This window comes from Manis pentadactyla, chromosome 16 (genome assembly GCF_030020395.1).
Source record: "Manis pentadactyla isolate mManPen7 chromosome 16, mManPen7.hap1, whole genome shotgun sequence".
Lineage (NCBI taxonomy): Eukaryota > Metazoa > Chordata > Mammalia > Pholidota > Manidae > Manis > Manis pentadactyla.
Window position 1 is genome coordinate 7,942,761 of NC_080034.1, and position 23,261 is coordinate 7,966,021.

General features: G+C 43.0%; 1 long non-coding RNA gene across 1 annotated transcript in view; it reads right to left on the bottom strand.

Annotated features, from left to right (window-relative positions):
• The window catches only part of LOC118927654 (uncharacterized), a 33,431-nt gene that overhangs the window by 570 nt on the left and 9,600 nt on the right, over nucleotides 1-23,261 (bottom strand). Inside the window, exon 2 of the long non-coding RNA XR_005030907.2 lies at nucleotides 8,635-8,875. This is a non-coding gene — a long non-coding RNA (uncharacterized LOC118927654). The remainder of the gene's footprint in view (nucleotides 1-8,634; nucleotides 8,876-23,261) is intronic.

Consider the following 23,261-nt stretch of genomic DNA (forward strand, 5'->3'; position numbering starts at 1 on the left):
GAAGAACGGTTGTTATGGCTGGTGAATCTTATTATAAAGGTACAGTCAGAGGCACTGTCCCCTTTCAGGACCCTTGGAGGTGCCCTAAGATTGTTCACAGGATAATGTTTCTGTATGTGTTAAATAAGATGGTTTAGCCACAGCCAGTGGAGACTGTTCTGCCTTACCTCCCTGAATTCACCTCCATCATACATCCATGCATGTTGGCTGGCTTTAGAATGGCTGTGGGCATTTGAGGGACTTGAATGAGGAGAGCTGAGTTGGGGATGTATTTAATATCACTTTATCATGGCATATTATGTGGATCTCGGTCACTCCCGTATCTAGATGCTTGATTGCTAACCTTCAGTTGTAGAATGTCTTGCAGGAATATGCCTAAGACCCCTGTGCTAACTCAGCCAGTGTGGTGACCTGAAGGTGTGGGACCAGAGGCTGCATCACTGCATGAATTTGTCTTATGATACCTGGAGCCAGAAGTCTGTGGTGGTAGAGGAGAAACCAGACGTGAAAAGTGGTGCCAGAAGCTATTCTGTGGAAGTTTTCCAATTATCGTACATGAGGTTCTAAGAGGAGACTCCACTTCTTACTGATGCTTAAATCAAAATGCAAGTTTTCTTGTCTCAGGCACATACTTGACAATGAAGGCATACAATTTTAAGTTCATGATACATTTTTATGGGAACCATGCAAAGTAGAAATGATCAGACTTCCTCTATTTGTTAGGCATGAACCTGTAACAGTATACAAATGGTGAGTATATCCTTGGGAAACCTCTCTAGAGTGGAGTCAGGGGGCCATCGGGGGAGCTCGCTAGACCCTAGACCCACCACTCCTGGTCAATTGCACTCAACCAGAAGAGACAAGAGAGGGACCTCGAAGTCCACGCTGCCTTAGCCTCTACTTTACTACCCAGCAGGAGGGAGGGAAGATTTCTTCCTCACCCTAGCAACAGCCCAGCCAATAAGAAACTGTCACAACCCAGCCAATGAAAAAACTTGGAACTCCCAGTTTATTTTTTGTTTCTAAAAGCCCTTGCAAGTCTGCCCTTTCCCCTATTAAAAAAAGTGCTCCTCCCCTTTGTTCTCCAGACTTCTTCATGATTTGAGGTAGCTTCACGTTTCAAATTGCAGTTGCTATACCTCAGAGATGAAAAATGTTGAATGTTTTTCTAAATTTGACAGAAATACTTAATTATAGACATATTTACACAACAATGAGTTGAGAAGCTGAATAAAATTGTTCCTTAACTCATAAAAATGAAACATAAATTTTGAATATCTGTGCTAGAGGAAAGACTGAATTTTCTTTTCATTTTTTGAATAGAAAATGGCATTACAAAAGTCATCATAATATGAAAAGGCCATCAAAGAATATGTAGCCAAAAATTATAGGGAAAAAATGATGTGGCATGTTAAGCAATTAATGAAGTATGTTGTTTTTCTGGATTTTATGATGTTTATGGCATTTGTCAGCTTTAAACATTTTTTAATTTGTTGTGATTTATTTTCTCATTCATTTTTATACTTAGTTTTAGATTCACCAATTTTCTTTAACTGAAGAGCACAAAAGTGTTTGAACTTTGGATTCTTCAGTGCTTATATCTTCTCCCAGTTCTAGCAATTGAGAACTAAGAAATTATAGAAATCGAGAAAGTGTGGAATTGTCATAGGGAGAGATGAAACAGCAAGAGAATACAATAAAGAGACTAGAAACAGGCCCATGAATATATGGTCACCTGGTTTTTGATCCAAGTGGTGCTTCAGAGAAGTTGGAAATGATAACATTTTCAGTAAATGGCGCTGGAACAATTGGGTTTATATGGGGAAAAACTGGACCCTCTACCTCACATCATTTACAAAAATAAGTTGTAAATGGGTCATAGTCATAAATGTAACAAAAAAAAAAGCTTTCACAAAATAATACAGAAGAGTATCTTCATGACTTTAAGGAATAGTTTCTTAAATATGATACAAAAAGCACTGTCCTTAAAGAAAATTATTGATAAGTTTAAGCTTGAATGGGAGCAGAATTTGTCACCTAAAATATACCTCTTTGGTATAAGAATTACTGTAGGTAGTTATTTTTTAAGAAACTGCAGACACAGAAGAAGCTCTGAAACTTGAGTAAAAGTTACCCTTTTGTAAAAGCTATTTACATTTATAAAAGAAATCTCCATATGTAAGGGGATCACTTTTCTGTAAGTGGTGAAGCAGAGCAAAAGTTTTCCTTGAATACAGTCGGAGGGAGGAACAGGCCAGAGTCAAGGCAGACAAAGGCAAGTTTACTTGAATAAAACAGAGAGGAAGGGGAAGCTCATTGACAGGAACGTGCAAACTCAAATCAGAGCTCTCAGTAGCCCCTCCCTGCTTAGCTGAAGTAGGACAGAGAGGGTGAAGACTTGTGCTTGAAGTCTGGAAAATAGAAAGTGACAAGGACACCTCGGGAAGAACAGAGAGAAAAAACATAGTAAGATGAGCAGTAAGAAATCTTTTAAAAATACACACTCCAAGAAAGGGGAGTGCAGGCAACCTCATAGAGGAGGTGCACTTAAGGGCTTAGGATTTTGTCTTTTAAGTCTTTCAAGAATGGGATAAAGGTAAAGGGTTGGGGCAGTAGGGTTGTCATGTGGCCTCACGATGTCTATCTTGGATGAGAGACAATGTGTCATTACCCATAGTCAGTCCTCCAGATAATTCTGTAGAATAAACTGTTCTTCTCCAAGGTAGCTACTCAAAAGCACTGGGGACAGATAAGACTCTTCACTTTGCCTTAAGATAGGTTGCTGGCTGATTACCAAAGAATATGCCAGGAATCTAACTTCCCAATTCTCTTTTAAAAGGGAATCTTGACCTCAGGATTAAGTCCCTCCTGTTCTTTCTATGCTATTTAGAGCTTGGCATTTTTAGGAAAATTTGCTTGTCCCATGTCTCTGCCCTATGTCACCCGCATTAGCTAGAGCACGTCTCAAGGTCAGCCCAGGTTCAGAGCATGTGGAATGGACTCACACTGCCAAGGGCATTAGCTCGGTGAGTCCTCTCTGGCTCTGGTTTAATTTGATTCGCTCCCTGAGTTCTTGGTGGGCCCCGCCCCCTTTTCATCCTGCTCGTATCTGTCTTCTGCCAAGTTATCCACACAACAATATTGATTAATCTTAGAGGCATAATATTAAGCAAAGAACTGCATGATTCCATTTATAAAAAGTTCAAAAACAGCCAAAGTTAAGCTACACTGTTTAGGGATATTCAATTTAGTAGTGAAACTTTAAAGAAAAATCAAGCAAGTGCTTCTAATAATATTTAGGACATTTATTCTGATTAGGGTGGGAAGGGAGAGAAAGGGACAGAGTGGAATTTCTGGGTGAAGCTAGTAATATTTTATATATATATAATTTTTACCTGATTGGAGGTTATAGAAATTTTTTTTGCTCTATCTTTCAAAAAGCTAATTTATGTTTTATATACTGTTAGGGGTGTTTATTCTATTTCACCATAAAATTGTTTTTTAAATACAATGCATGGTGAATAAACTTGAATAAAATTAAATTTTATCCCATATAGATATCAATTAAGGTGTTAGAAAACAAAATTCAACCGAGTAAATTTGAAGATGTAATCGCCTTTATTAAGGGATCCATGAAATCGGGCAGCATCTCAGCCAATAAGAGGAAAGGAGCTGAGGAGCTGTACAAAACGGCAGGTTTTTGTAGAGGTGGGGGGGTATTGGGCAAGAAGTCATCAGCAAAAGAAAAAGATCAATTCAGGCAAGAGTGTCTTCCCTTAGGAAGTTTAAAAACCTTTTGGATTTCATTGGCTTTTTCGGGAATACTCAGACTGATGACCCCCACATCTTCCTTGGCCACTTTTTCATGGCTTAACTTGAAGTCTAATTAAACTAAATTCTACTAGATGAAATTGAAATCTGTGTTGATTTTTATAGCACTTAATGAATAATACTTGTTTTAGACAACTATTTTAAAAATGATGAGCCAGTGCATACATTCTTGAGCTTATTTAACCTGACACGTCTCTATTTTCGGAATTGCTTCTCCAAACTCCCCATCACTTTTTTGTCCACCTTAGTTGCTGAGTTCATGCTGGATACAGGAAAGTAGTAATTGAGAAAGAAGTGGTAACTATTTTCAACAAAGAGTGTCTGTTGTATGTGATTTTTTGAAAGACCCCAGGAGTTTCCTTAGTTAGAAACAATTTCTGAACATTTATTAGAGTCTGAGCAGCGCTCCACTGGTCAAAGCTACAAGCGGGAACCAAAAAGGATTCTTCAGAACCAGATTATGAGATGTGCTCCGTAAGACAGCTGTTTACAGTACAGGTGTGCTCTGCACAACTTTAGGGTGCTGTTAACCTTGTAGGTGGCTGCTTTGATGAGAAAAGCACCATAACCCTGGGCTCGGAAGGAAGGCCTGTGTGACAGGAAGGAACCAAGCAGCCTTGGGAGTAATAATGTAAGCTTTTATGCTGCACTCACGTCCTCTGGGGTAAAGAAGATTGACAGCTATGCAGGCCTGGGGAACCTACAGATCAGTTTATGCAAAGCAGTTCCATTGGGGCACAGGTGAGCCGGTGATTCTTGCAAAAATTGCTACAGTCTCTGGACAGCTTGTCCACTCTGGACCTCAGTGAATGTGCCTCAGTGGGACCATCATCCCACCCTCCAAGCCCTCAACAAACAGTTCCTTACTCCTTGGACAGAGACGCCTATAGGGGAGGATAAACCTTTACCCATGGCTTCTGCCAGCAGATTGGGAGGTGAGTGGATTAATTTGTTACCAAGAACCTGAGCATGTATCAGCATGGAATTGGAGATTGCACTGTAAATTGAATTTGTCTTGCAGTTGGCTCACACCTACAAATTAAAGCTCTCTAAGTAAGGCATTTGAGGAGAGTAGAGCACAAAATCCATTTGAAAGGAAATAGATATTTTCCTTAGCCACGCCGCTTGGCATACTACGACATTTGGACAATGAACTTGGCTCTCAGCTTCCCTTATGACCAGGAAATGCACCAGGCTTCTGGAGCTTGGGTTTCTGACAACAGAAAACATAAATATATCTGTAGCAAAAAGAAATTCCTGAATTGAAGTGGCTCACAGAAGTTAAAAAAACAAGCAAATACAGCAAAAGTGAATAGAAAAGATAAGAGTAAAAGGATTATGAAAAAGGATTTCCTGTTTAGGAAATTCCGGGAGGGTAAACTCTAACCCAAATCTCTTGGTATACACCTCCAAGTCCTGAAACACTATGCGATCAAAAGCGGCTGGGAAGGACGGGACATCCTCTGGGATGGAGAAGCTTTCTTGGGGTCCCACTGCAGAGGCACACCTGGCGCCTTCTGCATGGGCCCCTGACTCCCTCCCGCACTTGCTGGACAGGCTGCGTTTCCAGACGGGTTGAGGGGCTCCTGAGCCTGGGTGCTTGAGGCCACTGCCGGAGCCCTGCAGCCCGAGGGTGCCGGGGACAGTCCGCCCGCACCCACGTGCCTGAGGTGGGTGAGGGGAGGCCCGCACGTCAGCGGGCACCTGGGGCGGAGCGGGGCGCGATGGAGTCCCGCAGGGCCGCAGTGCCACTGCCTCGGCATGACACACAGAACAGGCTAGGGTTTTGTTTTTTATTTTTCTAATGTGCGTCTAAGAAAGCAACCAATTACTAAGCACATGACCGCTATGTTTGCGTGGTCAGTGAGGGATTTGCTGTAAAATTATGACCGTCTTAAAAGAGGCCATTGTACGGAGCAGTAATGCATAGAGGGCTAGAGATCTGGTAAGATCACCTTTTGTAGGAGAAGCTAGAAATCCAGAATGATTGTCACATACAATGAGATTGAGAGCAATTGACAGTTTCCTAATCAAGTTCTCATTAGAACACGCAAACGGGATTTGCTCCGACTACCTCTGTGGGCAGGTCTGAGGGTCTAAGAGAGGGAATACCACAAGAGGTAATTGCAACGATTGGTTTAAGGAAGATGAGGCAGAAGAGAGAGAAAAAAGACAAAGAGGGAGAAGCAGGAGATCAGAATAAGATGCAAAACACAGAAAGAGGGAAGATTTCATGGATTCATATGAAAGTTCACTAAGAAAATAAGACTCTTCCTCCTGGGCTGGTGAGTGTATCCTGCTACTTTAAAAAAAGTCACGGAGGGTCAGAATACTGAACCACCACGACCTTCTTACATCTTGAAAATGAATGAGCTGTTGGCTGAAGCAGACTGATTGTTCAGGATTTTGCCTTACCCAGAAGCCTCTGATTCCTCAAGTTCTTTTAGGAAAGGCATTTTCCACCGGGATGAAAGTGCAGCATAGAGAATATGGTCTGCGGTCTGTGACACCCTTCTGTGTCGGCAGACAGAACCACAGTGGTTGTGGTGAGGACTTAATCTGTATTTAATTGTTGAATCACTATGTTGCCTACTTGAAACCAATATGATAGTGTATGTCAACTACACTTCGATAAAAAAATAAATTTAAAAAGCCTTACAATTTATTAAGAAAAGAAAGGACATTTTAACATCATAATTTTTATGAAAGTGGAGACATGGGAGAACCTGAGAAGGATCAGTATGAGAATTGAGCACATTTGTTACAACGCTGGTTTAAAACTGTTTTGAATGAGCCTCCCTCTTACTCTCAGGCTAGGAACCACCAGGAAGGCCGGACCTTCTCTGGGCCCTACACACAGACTTACCTGAAGATCGGCCCTCCGCTCACAGACCACAGGAGGGCCTGCAGGAACTTGAGAGCAGGAAAGAAGCAAAGAGCACATCTCAGTGAAATAGGGGGGAAATATTTTCTACTGAGGGATTCTGTCTGTCCAGTGAACGGCAGATGGATGTTCTTTTTGATCACTGGATGCATCTTTGCAGGAAATATAAATATGTTTCCTCTGAAACCACTTAGAAGGGCCACACTCAAGGGCATAGGCAAGTAGATTAAAGAAAAATACTCTCAGTACTTTAAAATTGTATAAAAGAATTGATCCTTAATGACTGCATTAAAATTATTGCTCTTCACACAATTGTTCCTTTGTAAATGAAAATATGTTTGCTGTTATGATTTCAGGGTCAAAATCAGCTATTAGAGTTTGGCTATCATTCAGGCAAAAGCCTGGAGGATTTTTTATTGTGAACCCGATGAAGAGCCCCTAGATGAAAGATCAGCGTAGGTTAGACAAGCTCATGCATTTTAAAATCCACTATGTCCTGATAGAGCTGCTGCACAGTGAAGCAGAGGCCAGGAGTGCCATAGGAGAAGAAAACATCAGAAAGCTGAACATCTACTTTAAAAAACAAGTCACCAATTGTTTTATGCCTCACACCTATTCTTGCAAGACTTGTCTGCATTAGCAAAACATGGCAGCAGACCTCTGAGTGTTTTGCTCAAAACAGTAGAGTTAGTGGCTGTTTTATTGTGGGAGGCAAACTGATGTTCAGAGATGGAGCCTGTCTTTGCCAGCAATTTATTTAACACACGTTCACTGCGGGAATTATAATTTCACAAGCCGACAGCATTCAAGATAATGTCTCTTGATAAGCCAATAAAGAAATAACGTTCTCCAAACAAATGATAGCTTAATCACACGTTATTCCAGGCAAGGGGAGATGAAAGGAATCCAATCCAGCTCATGGCGGTGTGCCTTCATAGGAGCTGGTACTGGAGCGGCGGCTCAGCCAACCAGGAGCCGCCATCCAGCTGCCGGCACAAAACAGAAGTCCCACTGCTGGAGCCTGTTGCTAGGCGAGCACCAGGGCGGCCCTGCCAGGCCAGAGTGTGTGCCTCGCAGAGAGTGGCCCAGTGCTCCCCACCCCCGGTTAGTTACCTTCCCGGGAGCCACTGCCCACGGACTTCAGGGAGCTATTCAGGCGGCAGTGAGTCGCCTTGGCCAGACTGAATGCTCTCAGACGGTCCTTCCAGTCTAACTGTCCCCTTACCACAGCTGTTCCTTCCAATGTTTTTATTGACAAGCCCCCAGGGGCGCCCCTCAACGGCTGAGCGACTCAGTGCTTAGCAGTGACAACACGTGAGATGATCACACCCTGTCACAGCTTTCTTCACTCTGCTATCAAAACAACTTTACTCTTAAGAACTTTATTTTTGTCATATTTGAAATATCAGACTGATATACAACAGTGGCCCTCGGTCATGTCTGTCTGAAGGTGCAGCAGACACCCGAGTCCCAAGGGCCCAAGACTCCCCTTCACCCCTGGCTACAGAAGCAAGAGACTTGGAAGGAAGTCTCTTCGAAGTCTTTTTTTTTTTTTTTAATTACAATGCTTTTTTATTACAATAGATATCTCAGACAATACTGTAATTGTTAGAGGTAGAGGTGTTGCACATTATTACATCAACAGTGTGCATTTCTGACAGAGGCAAAACTGAGCACCATAGTATAAAAATAGAAAGACCATGCTTGATGGAAGACAAGTTTTTAGTGTCCTAAGACTGTTTTACAAATAACAGAAACTCACTCAAGCAAACTTGTTAAACATAAAATGGAGGGGCACTTAATCATAAGGACCTGCGGAGCGCAAGGAGGCCCCAGGGAAAGCCATCGGGCTGCAGACCTACTTTCTTAGTGAAACTTGCCCTCCTGGTTTCTCGTCTCCACTTCTCTCTGTGACTTACCTTTATTCTCTCTGCTGATTTGCCCTTTGTCTCCACAAGTACTTGGCCCACACAGCCGCCCAGCTCATCTCTGCATCATTTCCTGGTTCAGAGCCCAGCAGAGACTAACCAGGTTTCATATCCCCGACTGGCCCAGGTTGTTCGCGTTCAGCCAGGTAATCAGCAAAAGCTTGGGCTGTGGGACTGAAGCATGGTTTCCAGGGTTCATGCTCTCGGGGGCGTGAGCTCCTCTCAGTGCAATCTGGGGAGGAACCAAGAATAAGAGCAGGTTAGACTGCTGCAGCACATTAAATCCCCAGCTAGCTATCATATTACCCTGTTTTCTCAAGTGAAATGTATTTTAGAAAGTATTACAATTCAATTGTCACAAATGGTTTGTTAAGGAAGGCATCTCACTTATGTATATAAAAAGATGTAGTCGAAGTTATACTGTTTAAGCCACTTGTTAAAGATGACATGGCCTTTTGTCAACTGGGTCCCTAAGTGCCTCTGTGGACCAGGAGCGTTAAGAAAGGAATTCTACCTTGAACATACCTTAACCACGTGCTTGAAATGTATTTTTCTCCAAAGCAAGGAAAGAGCCTTAACATGCATGTACACTTGGGAGAGGGGAGAATTTCTCCTAAAATTGTACTGAAGTATAAATCAGTGTTTTCGCTGTGGTCTGAAAACCATGTGCGAACTGCCTGCCGCCAGCCAGTGGGGGATAACGAGTCTGCCCCAGCCTGTAGATCATCTGTACCACTCAGTGCTCTGAGTCAGCTGAAGTGATTTTTTTTCTATAAGAAGGTGATTTTGCTGAAGAAACAATGTGTTGACTTCTGTTTGGACGTAAGTGCCTGGGGTTTGTCAGACCACTACTTGGAATAACCCTGGGGTAAATGATCCATATTTATGATCATATAAACCTGAAAATGGGTTTATTTTATTCTCTAAACCAAAGTAAGACATGGACGCAGTAAAAAAAAAAAAAGAAAGGGGAAAAAAAGCTAATGCACAGAAAGGAAGCACTGAATGAAAAGAAAAAGTTCCCTTTCTCTTTGAGTCCTCTCAAGTCCTTCTCCTCAGATGAATCACTTTCTTGGGGATCTAGTCAGAAAATACTATGTGTGTATCTGCATATAAAAGTACATAGTTTTAAAATGTACACAAATGGAATTAGAGTATGCACACTTTGGTTTCTTGCCTTTTTACTCAAAACATTTCTTAGAAATGCTTACATATCAGCAAAAAGAGATCCATCTCATTCCTCTGGAGGGCTGAATAATGAGGTTTATATCGTATACCATAATATAACTGATCAGTCAGTAATCCATTTAAGGACATGTACCACATTTCTTTTTTCTTTTGTTATCACAGTGTTGCAATGATATAATTATACATACAGAAAATGTCATGTGCTATTGAAAATATGTAAGATGGAATCTCTGAGTCAAAAGGAATGTGTATATGAAATGTTTACAAGATGTTGCCAAATTGTCCTTCAAAAAGATGGTTCCCATACATACTTCTTTCCAAACAAATGAATATTTTCTCTGTTTTCTGTCCTTTCCTCTTACTTTTTCTCTCCCTCCTCACCAAAGCTATTACTGCCTAGCAACATTTCAGCCAATCTGATATGAATAATGTTCATATCTGAACAGCTGAATTTGTGAGTGTGAGTGAGTTTTGTCCCCTAAGGAATGAGATATCAGACAGGACCAGCTCAGGAAAGCCAATGGTAGGAAGACCATCCAGGGAAATTCTCACCCTCTTAGTTATGACCTCTGAAATATTAAACATGACCTAAAACTATTACACATGGCAACTGTGAATTAATTTCAACCTCATCTTTCTCTGCTCTACAACTGGACCTCTGAGTACTGCCAGAAAAAGTCCCCAAAGCAAATGGACTGTTCAAAGCACTAAAGCTTTCAAGACTGCAGCAGAATGTTCAGCCCTGCTCGACGATCCTCTGCCTCCCCTTCTCCGGTTCCTTCCTCACGCCAAAGCTTCAGCCTCTGCCTGCGTGTCCCAGGCCAGGACGCCTCTTCTTTGCTGTGGGGAGATCCCTCTTAGGCACGTGCTGGCTCATGGCATTTCCCTTGCTTGAGAGCATCTGGGGACTCGTCTCCATGTTGATCCACCGAGTCAAAATTCCTCAGGGTTTTGTACAGGGTCCGTCATGGAGAGGATCCTGCTCAACTCCCAGGACGCTCTGCACCTCAGTTCCGGCTAGACCAGTGACTGGGGGACCTCAGGGCGCACCGGGCTCTCTCACACCTCTCTGCGTTGGCACACCCCACCTCACTCCTTAGCATCCATGTTTTCCTCTACTCTGCCCGATACCCTCCTCTTCACCCTCCACACCGGTGCAAGCTGCTCGGCAGAGCCCTGCCCGCTTCCCCTTGTGCCCACACCCCGTCTCACTCCATTCACGTCAGCCTCTTTCTCCTCTGTGCACCCGAAGGCCCTTTGCTTCTTTCTTGGCTTCCTCCTCAGTCCCAGTCTCCATCTCTGCACCTCACAGCAGAGATTTTCTCTCAAAAACTGGAAATTGCATCTGCCCCTTAATAAACATCCAGTAAATGTTTCTAGAGTGAATGGACAGATGGGGTTTTAATATGAGGAACAGGACATTCTGCTTAGTAATTGGGAGAGAAAGGGGGGTGCCTATACTTGGCATGTAAGATTCTGCTCTCCTGTTTGGCTAGGTTGCAAAATAAAATCAATAATCTGAAACTAGCAACTAGAAAGTCTCAACTTAAGAGAGAGGGACACCTTTTCCTCAAGATACTGTTAATGAGATTTCAGGGAGAACATTGTATTTAGTACCTGCTGAAGTGCATGGATGGAAACTGCAGGGTCCCCACCTCGGCTCCCCATTCCCGCTCAGGACATAAAGGACGTGTTGGTGGAGTGGAAATCAACACCCCTACAGTCAGGGTCACCTCCAGAGACAGAGCACTCCAGGCTGCAGGCTTTACTGCAACCTGGGGGGGGGGGGGGGCGGGGGTCAGCAAGTCAAAAGAAAGGCTGCTGACCAGGGTGGACCGGCCAGGGTCCGAGGGGAGCAACGGGGAAAAGTCAGCCACAAGGGCAAACACGTGCCGCGTTTCACAAGCACCTGGGATGCCTGTTAAAGATGCTGGTGACCAAGCCCCATCTCAGTCCTACTAAGACAGAATCTTGGGGAAAGGAGCTCACAAATCTGAATTTTAGCAAGTTTTTCTGATGATTCTTCAGCCCATTTGCCTGTGGGGGCCCTAAGTCAGACCTGACTGTCCCCAGAGCTGTGCTGGGCAGAGGCAAGCGTCCTGATGTGGACACGGGCATATTGGGCAGAGCAAACCCAGGTGCCCTACACACAGTCAGACCACAAGTCTGCTTCCCGTCCCGGCTCCATGCTCACTAAGCACCCTCCAGCACTTGTTTCCATGTAGCAAACCTGCTCAAGGAGACTGAGCAGACACGGCCGATACGGATTTCAGTCCTTTTCCCAGTGATGCTTCCCATTGTGAATGAACGAATAGACACGGTTGCTCTATTTAATGATTTTTGTGTGCTCTGTTCCTGTGAACTGAACCCTGAGTCTGATCAAATATTTAAACATTCTTTTAAGCATATTAAGCATCTGGACATACAAGGCTGGAGAAAGACCCTGAATCACACCGGGGGCAGAGTCTCTCTTAAGGATCATCTCTGGCCGCCTCCCCCCAGTCATTTCTCCCCTTCCCCAAACATCTTATCTCTCTCAAATACTTATAATGAGTTTGTAGTGGTTTTACCTGAAGAGATTAAATACTTACAACACATCTAGCCAGGTTCTTTTGTCTCAGTCGAGCAGGACCAAAAACTGATGCCTCTTAAGAAATGCAGAGACAGAATCTAGCTTCTATTTTTCCGGAAGCAGTGAGGCCAAACTCAGAAGCCATAGCTTTGCACCCAAGCAGGAATCTGCCCGCCAGGAGACATTTGGCAATGCCTAGCGACATTTTTGTTTGTCATACCTGGGGGGGGTGCTACTGGCATCTAGAGTATAGAGGCCAGGGATGCTGGTAAACCTTTCACAACACACACAACAGCTTCCTGCAAAAACGGAATCCCGGCAGGCCAGGACTCTGAGAACTGTCTGTGCTTTCCATTCATTTTTGCTGTGAACCAAAAACTGTTCTAAAAAAATAAAGCCAATTTTTTTCTTCAAAAAGAGAATTATCTAGCCCCAAAATGTCCATAGTACCAAGTCTGAGAAACTGTCCCTGAAGGAAGCGTTTTCTACTCCAGAAACTATGTGCGACTCTGGTGACACCCCCAGCGAGCTTGGGTAAAGGGTAGTCATTTTGTGCATAAATGCTTTCAAAGTGAGTTCAGATGTACATCTCTGTCTCTTTTTTTTTGTTCAAATCAGAAGATAATGTTATAATCGAGCAACATATGCTCCACGGCATCACCCTTAAGACGAAGCCCTTTAGCTACGCCCCAAATATGAACCACGCAGAGGCGAGAATTGCATTCACTTTATAAAGACACGCTTATGTCAATAGCGGTGAACTAAATTAGAACGATGAGATATTAAAGCGACAGGAATTTGGTCCTGGAATCTGGTTCTGAGGGGTGACCTACTTTGTGGGGGATTTTCACTTTTGATTCCCAGAATCTGCGCTTCCCTCGCACGTGAACACTGCACACCCACACGGCTCGTGGGCCACCTGGCGCTCTTCTGGAATGACTTTCATTTGATATTCTCCCTTCTTTGGAAATACTTCTTTTATTTTCACTCTGTCAGGAAGTGCTGAGACCCTTGAGGAAGGATCTTTTGTCCACACGCTCTTCTTGCTAGTACTGACCTTTGATAATTCCACTCAGACTCTTATCAGAACAATATATCTTCTGGAAAAACTCTCAAGTGTAACCCTGTTGGTGAAGTTTAGAAAAACATTTTTATATAACTTAATTGATGTAGAGAAATGAAAGAACCCACTCTTCATATGGGGTTAGGATGTTGATAATTATCTTAATGTGAAAAACTCCCAGACATCGTTTGTGCGGTGGGGAAAATGGGCAAGGAGGGAGGCAAGGCAGGGGGCAGGGATGGGAGAATGTAATGTCCCTTCCTGGGGGTTGCTGGGCTCAGACACCTCGGGGCCATGGACGAAGGGCCTAGACAACACCGATTGTGACTTGAGCATCTCAGTGAAGTTGAGAGAAAATGACTAACTGCTTTTTACAAGGACAAAGCCAAATGAATGGTGGAAATGAGTTATCTGTTAGTATTAAAAGATGCCAACAGGACAGCAGGAGAGAATCAAGATTAATTAAACACAATTAAGGAGTGGAACTCACTGTACCAAAACAGAGCCTGCTCACTTCCCAGAAAGCCCGCACCTCCCCCTGTTTTCCGTCCGCCGTGTTCCCCTTCAGATGGAGTCGTTCAGCTCCTGAGTGGCACTCACTTGCCAGTAAGGCTGGGCAGACCACTCTGCTGTTTTCCCTCTGGTAGGATGCCTCCACCTCTGTGTCATCTGTTATGTTTGCTTAGGACATTTCCACCATTGCATCTGTCCCAGAAATCCACACTTGGGAAACTCCTGGTTGGGAAATTGCTTCTCAGTAGAAGAGCAGACATAGTCATTATCTGCAGGCTGACACCTTCACTGATATTTAGTATTTCAGAGTAGTGGAAGACCTTTCCAGGTTGATGGTTTGGTATCACCTGCATGAAGCCAGCCAGCCTTTAAGCCAGTTTCAACATGAAAAGCAATTTAAATCTCTACTACAATGACTCAGCCCCATGTCAGAAGGAGTTTATGTTCATATCACACAGGAAAGAACCTCAAAACCTCTTCCTGTCTTTCCCCAGTGATCTCATTAGGCATACAAGCTGCAGGGAAATCTCTCTTCTCCAACCCCCGATGCTGTCTCCAGCATCAGTTCATGTTAGGCTGAATACCTCCTAACCTTTGTTCTCTTAAACTGTCCATCAGACGTTCTTCTTCCATTGTATCTAGATTGATCTAGACTTTCAAAGTGTTTTTCAGTTCTCCTTTCTGTGCAATACATGGGTCAACAAACCAAATGCAGAGGGCACCTGCCAAGCAATGAGGGCTTGCTACTTTTGAAAGTGATTTTAAAGACAAAAGCTTAACAAATCCTTGATTTTCCTTTACAACACACACACACACACACACACACACACACACACACACACACACACACACACACACACACACACACACACACAATAACTAGGCCTGGTGTTCTTCTTGAAGGAAAAAAAGACTATCTGTTCTTATGTCAAACTGTTAAAAGCGTGTTTGTATAGGACTAGTAGTTTGGTGGCCCAGGGCAAGGAAAAGCACTTGAGCATAACCCCGAGGAAGAATGATTTCACCCTATACATAGGTTACACTCTAAGCAAGCTCTTGAAACCTGTGCTGTCAAAGCCACCGTTTTCTCTTTTTTAATGTCTTATTGGCCCTTATCTCCAGGCGGAAAGAGTGGCAGGTCTTCAGGCTTTTCTCAAAAAGGGTCCTCTTCCTCATTCTTCAGTGAGTGACCCTGCAGATGGCTGGCTGCTCAGTGGGAGATGTTCAGTAGGAAGCCCCTTGGAAGGCCCTACTGTGGGCCTTCTCCAACTCAGAGAGAGCCCTGCTCTGGGTAAGGTTCTGAAGATGACAGCCAGCGTGTCAGGGCTGGGAGCAGAGGGAGCCTGGTTCCTGCGTGCACATCCATGTGTGCATCTTGTAAAGGAAAGTGTAGATTTGTTAACACTTCTCCTTTAAAATAAAAAAAATCTTAAGTGCTAAATGAAGCGATATGTGCCATAGCTTAGGTACCTGTGAGATGAGAGCAAGATGAGTTTGACCTGATCAGAGGCAGAGAGATGAGCTGGGCCTTGGGTAATGTGTTAGGGGACAACTGAAGACCTAACCATGAGCTCTTTTTTATATGATTTCACTTTTCTTCAATTTGAAGGAAAAAACCCAAATATTAAACATTTTTCTCTTTTCTGCATTTTTCCAAATTTTCTACCTACCAACCCAGGAACAACTTGCTACATACATAATTCATCTTTTACTTTTATTATTTATTTTGGTGGCATTTATTGCATTTTTCTGATTACAAAAGGAGTATTGTACATTTAGCATCAGATGTTGTCAATGATCAAAAGTGAAGGAATGGCTTCTGGAAATTCTTTGTAGAATTTCATTACAGAGAATTTGAAAGCTACAGAAAAGAGCACCTGTAATGTCACCACTCAGAGATAATCTTGTTAATATTTTGGGGCTTTTTTGTTTTTAAATTATTTCCTGAAGATTGATTCCCTCACATTGTGATAAGTTATCCAGAGATTTGCTAATATTTTGGACATGCTATTATGAAGTATGACCATCCATAAATATAAACATTAGCTAGTCACTCCCTGACTGGAAATACATGCCAGCAAATTTCTAGTTCTCTTTTTAAACTATGGCCACTCACTGGTGGCCCTTAATAGCCTGGCATTTTATTCTTACCCACAGTCTTCCTACAGCTCCTAAACCCCTCAAAGGGACTAACAAATGAAATGGTGACTTGCAGAGAGTAAAAAGCTACCTGCTCATATTAATAGTTTTCTGGAAGTCAGTTAGTCATTCAGTTGGTCAGTCAGTCTATTACTTCTTTACTTAGTTTATTTTTACAACCTTTTACCCTAGGTCATTTAGAAATGCACAGTATTTTTAGGTGGTAACCCTTCTGGAGTTTTAAGGATTTTTTTTTTCTAGTGCTAACATAAAATGTTTACATAAATGAACAGGTGCATTTTCTGTGGGCAGATAGGATGATTCCCTGTTTGGGCAACAGATAAGTGTGTTTCTTCACTAGACATTAAACCTTCTATTAGCCTCATACTTAAATTTAAGGACTTGTTTTAATTATTTATTATTTTATTTTCTACATGCATGTACCTTAAAGAGTAAAACATCTTAGTTACAAAAACTAGCATATTTGAAAGTTAATAAGGCATTTTGATTGAACAAAAATCTTCTTGCCCCACTCCTAAATAATTAAAAGTGTTTTAAAGACATTCACATTATTTTCTATTGCCACTCTGGAATCCTTGCTTTCCTACATTTCTCTAAAAACCAAAGAATCATTTCTAGATTCATGTTGTGCAGCTCTGCCACCCACTGGTCGTAAACAGTGTGACCACGCACAGCTCTTCACATCCCTGCTACGCACACTTCTGGGACTTCAGTACCGGACTCAGTTGTCATCGCCACCCCCATCCTGTCCCCCAGCTCTTGCCATAACCTTGGAGGAATTCAGTTTCCAAAGGAAGCAAACCATTTCAAAGATGAAGCTCAGTTTTATGGTCATTTTAAATCAAATTATTTGTGTCTTATTAATCAACATCCTTTCACTGAATTATTAAATAAAAACAGTAACTTTGATATTGCCCCTACAACCACACCCTCCTCTTCTTCCACTCATTTACATGCACTGAATTGGCTCTTTAACTAACTGAGGCCTCCAGGTCTTTGCTTTCTTTAATTCCAATTGATCAGTCCCCTGTTGACTTCCCTTCTTCCTTTTATGGCTTAAAAACTGTGGTCACACCATTTCAACTAGTCCTTCCAAAAGACTCAGTCTTAGCAGTCTGACTGCCCTTCAGCCTGATAAGCTATATGGGAGAACCCATCACGGCTGTTTGTCTCCTTTACTCTCACACCACTACCACACTCCCACTTCTGACACCAGGTGTGTAGGTGTTCTCCCCACACCAAGCGATTCTGTGACACCAGTCGTACAATTTAACTCAGCACTGACACCATCTACCCAGAGACAGCATTGGATTGGATTATACAGGTTAAGGGCTCAGGCCTGCAAGACTGCCCTCTCTTCAATGCCAATCTCCATGTTGCCCATAACTTCTGTTCAACTTGGCTACAGATTGGAATCTCCCATCCTCTCCTCCCCCTTGGATTAGATTATTTGCTAGAACAATTTATGGAACTCAGGGAAACATTTACCTACATTTACCAGTTTATTAAAGGATGCAGATGAACAGCCAGATGAAAAGATACTTAGGGCAATTCTGGGAGGGTCCTGAGAGCAGGCGTTTCTGTCCCTGTGGAATTGGGGTGCACCACCCTCCTGATATGTGGGTGTGTTTGGCAGCCTGGAAGCTCTCCAAAGCCCATATTAGTATTTTATGGAGGCCCCCTCATATAGGTATGAATAATTGTTAACTCCAGCTCAGCCCTTCTTCCCCTGTCTGGAGAATGGGGGTTGGAGCTGAAAGTTCCAGGTTTCTAGTCGTGGCTTGGTCTTTCTGGTGATCAGGACTCAGCCAGGAACCACCCAGAGTTGCCTCATTAGAGCAAAAGGCACTCCTATCACCCAGGAAATTACAAGGGATTTGGAAGCCCTGGGTCAGGAACCAGGGTTAAAGACCAAATATTAGAACACAAGATGCTCCTAGTACTCTTATCACTTAAGAATTTAAAAGTATTTTTGGGGTTCCTGTGTCAGGAGTCAAGGGCAGAGTCCATCACATATGTTTCCCATTGTCTCACTGAAGTGGGAGTGCAGCTCTCATTAATCGTGCACCTACCCTTTTCCTCCTGCAGGAGGACTGGGGAAGCCGGCTAAAGACAGGAGAAACCTCAACGCTTTTCAACTTGGGGTCTGTACAGCTGTATGAAACCCACCACCAGCTGAGCCTTTGATGGAGCTTTGAGCTCTTTACTCTTGGAAATATTTCTTCCCCCTTCCCACGACTCTCTTCAACTCAGCACCTCCCTTTTCACTCCGGTCCCCTCCCCCTCTTTCTGGGCAGATGGTCTTGTCTCCCACTTCCTGGTGAGAAGAAGCTGGCAGGTCCCCCCACCTCCTTGCCCCCCTTGCCATCTCACAGGAGGAGATGCTTGCTTGCTCTCTGGAGCTGACCCCTCACAATGACTACAGGCTTCTCCAAAGATTTGTCATCGATTATTCTCTTTTAGTTTTTTATAAATATCTTTTCTTCACTACTAAAATGCTTGTGTCCATTTCTTCTGAATTATTATTCATCTATAACCTAAGCTTTTTATGCTTTTTTATATTTTCAAATTTTTTATCACTAGATACAGAAACAACTCAATATAACATAATCCATTCTGCCTCTCTTTCTTGGACAAATTTCTTGAGAGAATAATGTCATTCTCTACTCAATAGTTCTACTTTCTCATCTCTAATGTGTTATTCAGTGCCATGTCACCATGTCCCTGGTACACTGTGTTATCCCTTTGCTCACACAAGTCACCAATAATTTCCTACATAACCAATTCATTCACACTTCTTTCTCCTTTCTCTCGCTTGCTTCTCTCTGTCATGAGTCATTGCATATGACTCCCGGGTTCTCTTTTCCTCTTACTCTTCCTAGTCTCCCTGGGTGACATGATCCACACCCATGGCTTCCAAGGATGCAATCACACTAGCATCACACTAACTGCATCTCTTTGGAGCTCACAAATTCTATCTCAGCCTCCATAGAGTTTCTTTTTGTGGGTGTGTCACATGAGCATCTCAAATTCAAAATAAAGTCCAGCGTGGAACCAGTCATCTCTCCCTTCAGTTCTTCTCTTCCTTATTTGTTTTCTATATGGATGATAAGTAATGCCATTATTCCCATCTTCCAAGCTGGAAAAGCCATCCCAGCTTATTGGTTTGCCATATCCAATTATTTAACAAATTCATGTTGTTTCTGAGGAAAAAGTATATTGAGAATATATTCCATAGTTTTCCTTTTTAATCTCAGCTATCCCATCTTAATATAGAACAATTGCTTCCCAACTGTCTTTGGCAGGTGACCACTCAGTTCACAGCAAGCCTTCAAGAGCTCCAGTAGCTGGGACTCCTGATGGCCACGGCTGCTTGTGAACCCCACCTCTTGAACATGAGTGACGGTTCCAAGTTGGGCCAGTCAGATTCGTTCCTCTAGAAATCTGAATTATCTGTTCTTGAATAGAGGGACAAAATGACCAAGAGTTGGTGGAACTACATACATTAATGGTGTGTCACTTTAGGTAGACTGCCTGTAGCTCCTCTGATTCTGTCTCTCATCTTAGTTGTCCAATAATTTCTTCAATAAAGTGAGATAAGTCAACACTTTGCAATAAATTTCATTTTTTGTTAATTTTGGCCCATTTGTTCATGTTGCTTGAACCCCAAACATCCTTAAACTATGCCCTGAGGTTTTGAACTGCCACTACAATTCTCTTTCGGAACCACAAGGTTGGTCTTAATTTCTCTTCTTGAATTATTTCAGAGATACTCCATTGCCTAGTGTAGAACACTCAAATACCATAGTTAAGCATTACAGACCTTCAAAATCTGAGTTCTTCTTCCTCCCTTGTGTTATCTTCCAATACTTCCCTGTGTGTGGTAGGAATTCCAATCCCCCAGCTTGTGACGCTGGGGTCTCCAGTGTCCTGCAGGCTGCCGAGCCTGGCCCTCCCTCCTGCCCTGCATGCCTCCTGTCCCTGGTGATGAACCCCCGGCACCTCTGAGCCCCCTGGGCACAGTCAATGCCTTCTTCTCCTCTGCCCACGGCATGTTCCAGCTGCCTCTGGAATGGCTCACAAGGCTGCAGTGTGAGTATCAACTGACGTGCCTATTGTCCTGTGAGACTGGAAGCCACTTGATGGTGAAGACGTCTGGCCAAGGAGTCCATGTGCCTCTGGAGGGAGGATGACCAAAGCCTGGAGGCCCTCAGGAAGGTCAGGGAAGCACGGTGGCCTTGGGAACCTCTCTGGCAGCTTCCAGGGTGACAGAAAGTTGCATCAGGATATCAGAAACCTGAAAGTAGCACTCCCCGAATTTGGAGTTTCATGGTTAACAACATGGATGACAGAGAATCTCTGTGTCATCTATGGAACATCTATGGAGATGGCAAGAACGCAAGAGCCTGTTGCATGAGCTTAGGGATGTGAGAGGCACTGAGGTGACAGTTAGGGACATACGAGAGGCAAACTAGTAACAGCTGGATGAAAGTGAACGGGCTCTGGCACTTGGACCCACTGACTGAGCTTCCTGACACCTGAAGATCCCTACTGTTGCGGGGCCCACGTCACGGCCTGGTTGGTAACCGTAGCAGAGGTGCCAGAGATAAGCTCCAAGCACCCCACTAATGATTTCTGAAAGCAATGACAGTAGCTGTATGGGTTTGGGCGTCTGGTTGGTTAGGAGGCGTGAGAGACCCTCAAAGATGCTGAACCAATGAGCCGAGTCATTTTGAGCGCACGGGAGAGAACGGGACGAAGAAGCCAAGAAGGAGATGTTAACAGAGGTTAGTTAAAGTGTGAATTTGGCAAGCACTGAACTTTCGGACAGCCTCACAGCTTTTTACATGGTGCCACGTTAGTGTGCCTTTTGGTTTCTACTTATTTCTTTAATTACCATCTGCTAAGTGAACAGTGATGATGCAGTACGTTTCCACAAAGCTTTTGGCATGAAATCTGCTTTCAAAACTCACTCCTTTGTGAAAGCTTATGTTATTCTTATTTAATTTTTAATTTGGGGGCTGTTGCTTGTTCTGTCCGGGTCATCCACCCTTGGTTTTGGCTTAAACCGATTATTCTCAGCTTTATCAGGGTCACGTTAACCGCTGTTCCAATGTTCCCCTGTGATGTTGTCCATGAAAACCCCAAGTCACTCTTATCCTGTGAAAATCGTGTGCTAGAGAAGTGCTTTAAGAGCCCAGCATGTATGTACTCCTGTATTTTAATTTAGTGTTTTAATATCTACCAACTGTGAATTTAGTTTTGGCAGTACACACTGTCACCTTTACGGGTATTTCAGTAGCAGCTGCTGGTTACACAATTTGACATGATTTTTCCTAGTGTTGCATTTATTAAAAATAAATACATTGAAATGAAGCAATCATAATTTTTACCACCACTCTATTATATAAAAGGCAAAAGGAGATTTCTGATTGTTTGTTTTTCTACAATGTGGGTAGTAAACAGAGTAATATGGGTGCATTTTGATACAGCAAATTTGCTAGAGCAGATTTTTGGCTTGTCCTGTGCCTACTGAAAACCTGCACCTGGCAGGAAATAAAGTGATTTAAATCCAATATAACCAGGATGTACTAAGTGCATAGAAGTCATCAGAAAAGTCAACACTTTGGAGTTCCAGTGTAAAGTAAAAGACATCAGCCAGCTGCTGAGATACTGAGATAGGAATTCCATGAAGATGTAGAGCTGTTCTTTAGACTATGACCACCCTAAGGACCAGCTTTAGATCAAGTAGCTTGCCTCTCTGTGCCTCTACCAATCCCACTGGCCTTCTCATTGACAGATCTCTGCCTCTGCCCCAACTCCCAAGCCTTCTGATTTTTCCCAAATATCCAAATACTAAATGTTCCTGCTGGTCCCATCCAATTCTTTCTTGACCCTGTGATGGGCTCAGGTCTCAGTGATTTCCCTCCCATCTGAACTAGTTCACCTGTCTGTGAACCATGTGTGAGTAGCATGGAAGTATCATGGCGCAGTACTACTCAGGACCGTGGCACACGTCTGTGTCCTTACTCCCTACATAGATGGTAAACCTTAGGCGGTGAGCACCACGTTTCATGCTTTTGCAGTGTTTACCCCAAGAAAACCTAAGCATATATCCAGCACATATTTACTACTTGAGCTACTCTTTCCCAGAAGCCTGCTAAAGAGAAAGGAAGAGCATTATAAGAGGACCTGGATTAACCAATCAAATCTCCCTGCAGAATGAGCTTCTAAGTACTCATGCAATTCATTTGCTGACACTGAACTTGAACCCAAGTTACAGGAAGTAGAGGTGGTAGTGGGGATCCACAGGGAAGACTTCTGGATAGACCCCATTAATTCTGGTTATGAAACTTTTGTCTGTCCTAAATATGATTTATAAGCTCCTATATGCTCACTGCCATAAGAAACACAGCTTCTTCTGACACCTGACTACCAGTGCATTAAATTTGCAGTTTGGTCCTATTTTTCCTTCCTTTTAGCCAAAGCAAATAGTTACTGTTGTCTCTATTTCCTGTAATAGTTCTTGCTACCAGTAATCTCTCCAATAAGTTTTATAAAGAAACATAAGTCTACCCCAAGTAGCAGGTAAGACAGACACTCACAGAAATATATAGTTACTTAAATTAAAAATGATGCAATTTTAAGCTGGGTTGTATTTTTTTTAATTGTATCTCAATTTATTTGACCACCCATGACTCCATTTTCACACTCCTATGCATGAACTTAGGAAATAATAAATAACCTGCTCTACAAGGTAAGAGAACGAAATTTAGGATTTTCCATTTAATCTAGCTTTCAGTTTTAAAAGGTGGAGGCTGCCAAAATTTGAAAGTAACCAAGATGTCCTTCAACAGGTAAATGGATAAACAGACTGGTACATTCATACAATGGAACATTATTCAGCTATTTTTTTTAAAATGAGCAATCAAGCCACAAAAAGACATGGAAGAGCCTTAAGTGCATATTGCTAAGTGAAAAAAGCCAGTCTGAAAAGGCTACAGACTGTATAAATCCAGCCATATGACATGACGGAAAAGGCACAACTGCAGAGGCAGTAGCAAGATCACTGGTTGCCAGGGGTTCAGGCAAGGAGGGAGGGAGGATGAACAGGTGGAGCAC